Source organism: Helianthus annuus, chromosome 17 (genome assembly GCF_002127325.2).
Source record: "Helianthus annuus cultivar XRQ/B chromosome 17, HanXRQr2.0-SUNRISE, whole genome shotgun sequence".
NCBI lineage: Eukaryota > Viridiplantae > Streptophyta > Magnoliopsida > Asterales > Asteraceae > Helianthus > Helianthus annuus.
The window spans coordinates 141,537,809-141,544,201 of record NC_035449.2 but is presented as its reverse complement, the minus strand read 5'-3'; the positions used below and the strand labels follow the sequence as shown (position 1 = coordinate 141,544,201).

The following is a 6,393-nucleotide window of genomic DNA, read 5'->3' as shown; positions in this document are numbered from 1 at the left end:
GTATACTTTGAGAGTGTTTTCTGAATTAAAACAATGTCGTTATATTATCACAACGTTTTATTAATAAAATGTTTGCAAAAAAAGTTACATAATAGGCCCAGGTATGAATACCCAGAAGATCAACAAAATAGTTAATTCAATAGAAAAAGGGCAACTGTTTTGAAAGACGCTCGTTTGAAGAAGGATCTGAAATATAAAACAATAAAAGATTATGATATTTAAAAAAGGTCAATGATATGGAAAAAAGGTCGATGATGTTATAATATAACAAGGATTAACACAAGATTAGTGCTAAAACTTTAAGAACTTTAGAAATGTTATAAGATTAAGAAGGAGAGAGTTGTATAACTTATAAAAGTGTATACATGAGGTGCATTTCCCTTCTACCTTGAGCTAGTATTTATACTACAAAAAGATTAACTATTTGGTGGACAAGGTTAACTATTTGATGGACAAGATTAACTATTTAGTAGACAAGGGTTACCCATAAGTTTGACAAAGAGTTCATCCACTTGCTTGGGTAAAATCTTAGAGGTAAATCTTGATCTACATGGTAAACTCTATGTGATATTCATAACACTCCCCCTTGGATGACACTTTGCAAACTTCGGGGTCTTTAAGTACCGCCTCATTAAAAACCTTGCTAAAGAAAAACCCAGTGGGAAAAAACATTAGCTAAGGGAAAAAGAGTGCAGTCTATAGCTCCCCCTCGAGTTTGCAATTTGCAAGGAATCACATTCTCCGTACATGACGCATGCCAATGTCATGAATATGTTTCCTGAAAATTGTTGTAGGTAGTGCTTTTGTGAAAAGATCGGCTGGATTATTGCTGGATTGGACATATCTCATCTCGACCTGGTTGTCTTTAATAAGGTCCCGAGTATATGCAAAGAATCTTGGTGGTATATGTTTTGTTCTGTCACTTTTGATATACCCTTCTTTCATTTGAGAGACACAGACGACATTATCTTCATGGATAGGAGTTGGACTTCGATCTTTCTCCAACCCACAAGAAGTCACTATGTGTTGTGACATAGATCTTAGCCATACACATTCTCTTGAAGCTTCATGTAGTGCAATGACTTCAGCACGATTTGAGGATGTTGCGACAAGTGTTTGTTTCTGAGAACGCCATGAAATCGCAGTTCCTCCATTCATAAATACACATCCAGTTTGAGATTTTGCTTTATGAGGATCAGATAAATAACCTGCATCTGCATAACCAACTAACCCTTCTTTTGAATCGTTAGGATAAAACAAGCCTAAATCAACAGTGCCTCGAAGATATCGAAGAATATGTTTAATCCCATTCCAGTGCCTTTTAGTAGGAGCTGAACTAAATCTTGCTAACAAGTTCACTGCAAAAGAAATGTCAGGTCTCGTATAATTCGTAAGATACAAAAGTGCTCCAATTGTACTGAGGTATGGTAATTCTGGACCAAGAACTTCTTCGTTGTCCTCACAAGGATGAAATGGATCATTTTCGACATTAAGTGATCTAACGACCATTGGAGTGCTTAAAGGATTTGCCTTGTCCATATTGAAACGTTTCAACAGCTTTTCAGTATAATTCGTTTGATGCACAAGTATTCCATTGCTCATATGTTCAATTTGTAAACCAAGACAATATTTGGTTTTTCCAAGGTCTTTCATTTCAAATTCTTTCTTTAAAAGAATAATTGCTTCATGAATTTCTTTTTGCGTCCCAATTATATTTAGGTCATCAACATATACGGCTATGATCACATATCCTGATGTTGTCTTCTTAATAAAGACACATGGACAGATAAGATTATTTGTATAACCTTTACTTGTCAAATACTCGCTCAAACGATTGTACCACATCCTTCCAGATTGTTTCAACCCATATGAAGATATTTGTAATTTGATCGAATACATTTCTTTGGGTTTTGAACTTAACGCTTCAGGGAGTTTAAATCCTTCCGGAACTTTCATATAGATCTCACTATCAAGTGATCCATACAAGTAAGCTGTAACGACATCCATAAGATGCATTTCTAACTTTTTAGAAACTGCTAAGCTGATTAAGTATCTAAAGGTTATTGTATCCATAACGGGAGAATATGTTTCTTCATAGTCGATCCCTGGCCTTTGTGAAAAACCTTGAGCTACAAGTCTCGTTTTATATCTTGTAACCTCATTTTTCTCATTTCGTTTTCGTACAAAAACCCATTTATATCCTACAGGCTTTACAGCCTTAGGTGTAACAACAATAGACCCAAAAACCTTTCGTTTGTTGAGTGAATCTAATTCAGCTTGCATAACGCCTTTCCATTTATCCCAATCATGTTTATTTTGACAATCCTTGACAGATTTTGGTTCAGGATCATCATCTCCACCCATGATATCACTTGCTATAGAATAAGAAAATATCTAATCGATATTTTCCATTTCATATCGGTTCCATATGATATGTGTATGACCATAGTTGATTGATATCTCTTTGTTAGTATCGTCAACATCTTTCTCATGAGAGGTTTCGGTATTTACTGTTTTATCAAGATCATTCTCTTTGTGGTCAATTTCTTTTACAAGTGCTTTTCTTTTTCGTGGATTCTTATCCTTTGAACCAATTGGTCTTCCAAGTTTTAAATGTTTTTGAGATTCATGAGCTATCTTATTATCTATTTCCTTACTTGGGATCTCAACCCGAGCTGGAGCATTAGCAGCTGGTATATGAGATTTTGTAACTCTGTTTGTATCAGTAAAAGCATCAGGCAATTGATTTGCAATGTCTTGCAAGTGTATTATCTTTTGAACCTCTGTCTCACATTGTTTTGTTCTTGGATCAAGATGAGACAATGAAGGCACACACCATGAGACATCATTTTCTCGTTTTTTATTTTCTCCCCCTAATGCTGGGAACATTGCCTCGTTAAAATGGCAGTCATCAAAACGTGCTTTAAATACATCACCTGTTAAAGGTTCAAGATATCATATGATGGAGGCTGTTTCATATCCAACATATATTCCCAACTGATGTGCACAAAATGCAACATATAAATTACATCAATTGTGGCATAAAACTAACCCTTTTTTAGTACTAATGTTGGAAAAAGTGTGCTTTTGTCTTCCTTTTGTATTTTCAGGATTAAATGAGCTCAAATACAAGAAAAGGAACAAACGTGGCATGCCCGACCTCCCGACAGCATCTTCCCAAGCAAAACAAGAAGACAGAAGACTGAACACGCCCCGTGCTCAGTGAGCACGGGGGCGTGCCCAAGTGTCAGCAGAAAAGACAAAGTGGTAGAAGCTTCCATCGCCCACCACGGGGCCGTGCTCAGCGGGCACGGGGCCGTGGTCAACTATAAGATTCGCGGAATCCAGACAAATCTTGATAGTACAGATATGCTTCTGCACATGGGGTCGTGCTCAGCGGACACGGGGGCGTGGTCAACTAATGCAGACAAACTGCATTTAATGAAGAAAGAGAGGAGGATGGACACGGGGCCGTGTCCGAGCTTCTGTTCAGCCTATAAATAGGAGTGATTGGAGCTCTTGCAACTCATTCCTTGTCACACCACCTCTCTCACACTTCACCCACCACCATCACAACACCATCATCCACCACCATCATCCATTGTCTATCATGGAGTGTGTGAGTCGTCTCGGGATCCAAGATTGATCGTAAGAGTTCTTGACAATCAAAGGCCATGTTTGCCTAAGTCTCTTACATCACTTGGTGAAGACAAGTGTTTAGTGTAATACTTTTTATTTTTAATCTTTTGCACTTTTTAATTGGTTTTGTATTAATGACTTTAATTACTAGTTTCTTATGTTGAAGGTGATTCTTCCTTATCGTTTGTCCGTGGTGTCTTGGCATTATTTTACTGTCTATATAAAATAAAATATTTTCACCATTCATATCTCCACGGTCTATATGGAGGTATGTTGGCTACCTGGTCGGGGGTTAAGGGAACGGTTTGGTAAGAGTCTTGCCATTGTTTAGTGTATAGATCCTGCAAAGGACCTGCGTCAAATTTAGTAGGACCTCCTTCAATACCCAACGGTATTGGATGGCGGGGGTCCAAACTCTTTGACCCACTCATAAGTTAAACTACTATTAAAACTTTAACCCGGCTACTTAGGACTGTATCCCTGCTGACTCAGACTACTTTGCCAAGGGTAACGTCGCCTTCAAAAGAGGGGCCTACCACATTACGCATTAATATCTTAATTAATTATCTTTCAATAATCCGACCCTTTAGGATTGTATCCTTGCTGACTCAAACTACTAGGTTGAGGGTAATGTCGCCTTCAAAAGAGGGGCCTACTACAATAACTAAGATAATCTCTTAAACAAGTGCAAAAGTGCGAAAATAATCAAAGGTTACACTACACACGAGTCGGATCCAAGTGATTCATCTTGTCTATTTGTTTTTTACTTTTATTTTACTTTTCAGCATTTTAGTTAGTTTTATTTTCCTAGTTTAAAAACTTTTTTCTAACATTTTGATCTGATTAGACGTTGAGGATAAACCGGTACTAAAAGCTCTTGTGTCCTTGGACGACCTCGGTATCTTACCAACACTATATTACGTCCACGATGGGTGCACTTGCCTATATGTGTGTTTAGTGTTAGTGAATATCGTGTTTATAAATTTAAAACATGGCTAAAAGTGTAAAAAGGGCTTAAAATATACACCTAATATATATAACACTTCACACGCATCAAGTTTTTGGCGCCGTTGCCGGGGACACAAGGATTTTAAGAAGGTTAGGAATCAGCGACCTAATCATTTTTTCTACTTTATTTTTGTTTTTTTAGGATTTTCTTAATTTTTCAGCTTCTGCAGAGCTCAGCACGGGCCGTGCCTGGTCGGACACGGGCCGTGCCCAGCAGTGTCACTGGCAGTTTTTATTTTCCGAGTTACAGAGAGCTGAGCACGGGGCCGTGTCGGTGCAACACGGGGCCGTGTCCAACTTCCCAGTAACAGGGACCCGAACAATCACTGAATCTCCGACCACGGGCCGTGTTCACTGAGCACGGGGCCGCGGTGAACTTTCTGACCAACATTCTTTTCTGTTTTTATTGCAGGACTTGGAACCAGACACCACATCTGAACTTTCTACGTAGTGTATGAGCTCCAGTTCTAGTAGAGACATAAAAGAACCTCTAGAAGAACCCGAACGCTTTCTCAGAAAAAGACTTAAAGCTAAAAACCAAGAGAAAGTTTTGGGGGACCAATTTCCAATGGCGGACCAACGTACCCTCATGGATTACCTACGACCCACCGTAGGTAATCTCGGCACCGCTATCAATGCCCCGAATGTCAAAGCTAACAACTTCGAACTTCGGCCGCATTTGATACAGATGCTTCAAAACTTCGCAACCTTCCATGGGCTTGCGGACGAGGATCCCCATCTACATATTACTAATTTCTTAGAAATATGTGATACCTTCCGGGTCAATGGAGCATCAAACGACGCTATCCGCCTTCGGATGTTTCCATTCTCATTAAAGGACCGAGCAAAGGCTTGGCTCAATGCCCTCCCAGTTGGCTTGGTAAACACCTGGGATGAACTAGCTCAAAAGTTTCTATATAAGTATTTTCCTCCCGCTAAAACGGCTAAATTAATGATTGAAATTAATACATATTCACAAGAGGACGGGGAATCCTTATATGAAACTTGGGAAAGGTTCAAGAAGCTATTGCGAAAGTGTCCTCATCACGGTCTTGCGGTATGGCAACAAGTATCCACTTTCTACAATGGGTTGTTGCCACACACAAGACAAACACTTGACTCTAGCTCCGGGGGACTTTTAGGTAATCGCCGCCCACTTGAAATATACAATCAAATTGAGGAAATTGCTCAAACCAATTTTCAGTGGCACACTCCCTGAGGCAATAAATCTATTACCCCGGGTGCCCATAAGGTTGATGAAAGCACTTCTTTGCAAGCCCAAACCGAGGCCCTTTCTTCAAAAATCAAAAAGTTAGAAATGACAAAAACGGTCTCGGTTATGGCTTGTGAAGGGTATGGTGGGCCACATGAAAGTTGGAGTTGTATGAAAGAAACAGATGATCAACAAGAGTCGGTAAACTACATTGATAACAGACCTAGGCCGTCGGGTCCCCCAACGGGTACCTACAACCAAGGATAGCGTAACCACCCTAACCTTGGTTGGAGAGAAACCAGCAATAGTAGTAACCAACAAAACCTAAACCAACGAACAAACTTTCAACAACCAAGAAACGAGTCACAAAATTTCCCTCAACAACAAGGTGGACGAGAAAGGCTTGAAGATACTGTATCTCGCCTCATCTCCGACACTGAAAAGAAAATCTCAGATCAATTTCAACAATTGGAATCGAATTTTAGAAATCAACAAGCTAGTATACAAAATATTGAAAAACAAATAAATCAATT

The 6,393-nt window shown here is 39.2% G+C and overlaps 1 non-coding gene across 1 annotated transcript; it reads right to left on the bottom strand.

Moving 5' to 3' along the window:
- Positions 1–5,593: 5,593 nt before the first annotated feature.
- Positions 5,594–5,700, bottom strand: LOC118489514. Its single transcript, XR_004887534.1, has one exon. It is a non-coding gene; the product is annotated as a small nucleolar RNA R71 (small nucleolar RNA).
- Between the last annotated feature and the right edge of the window lie 693 nt (positions 5,701–6,393).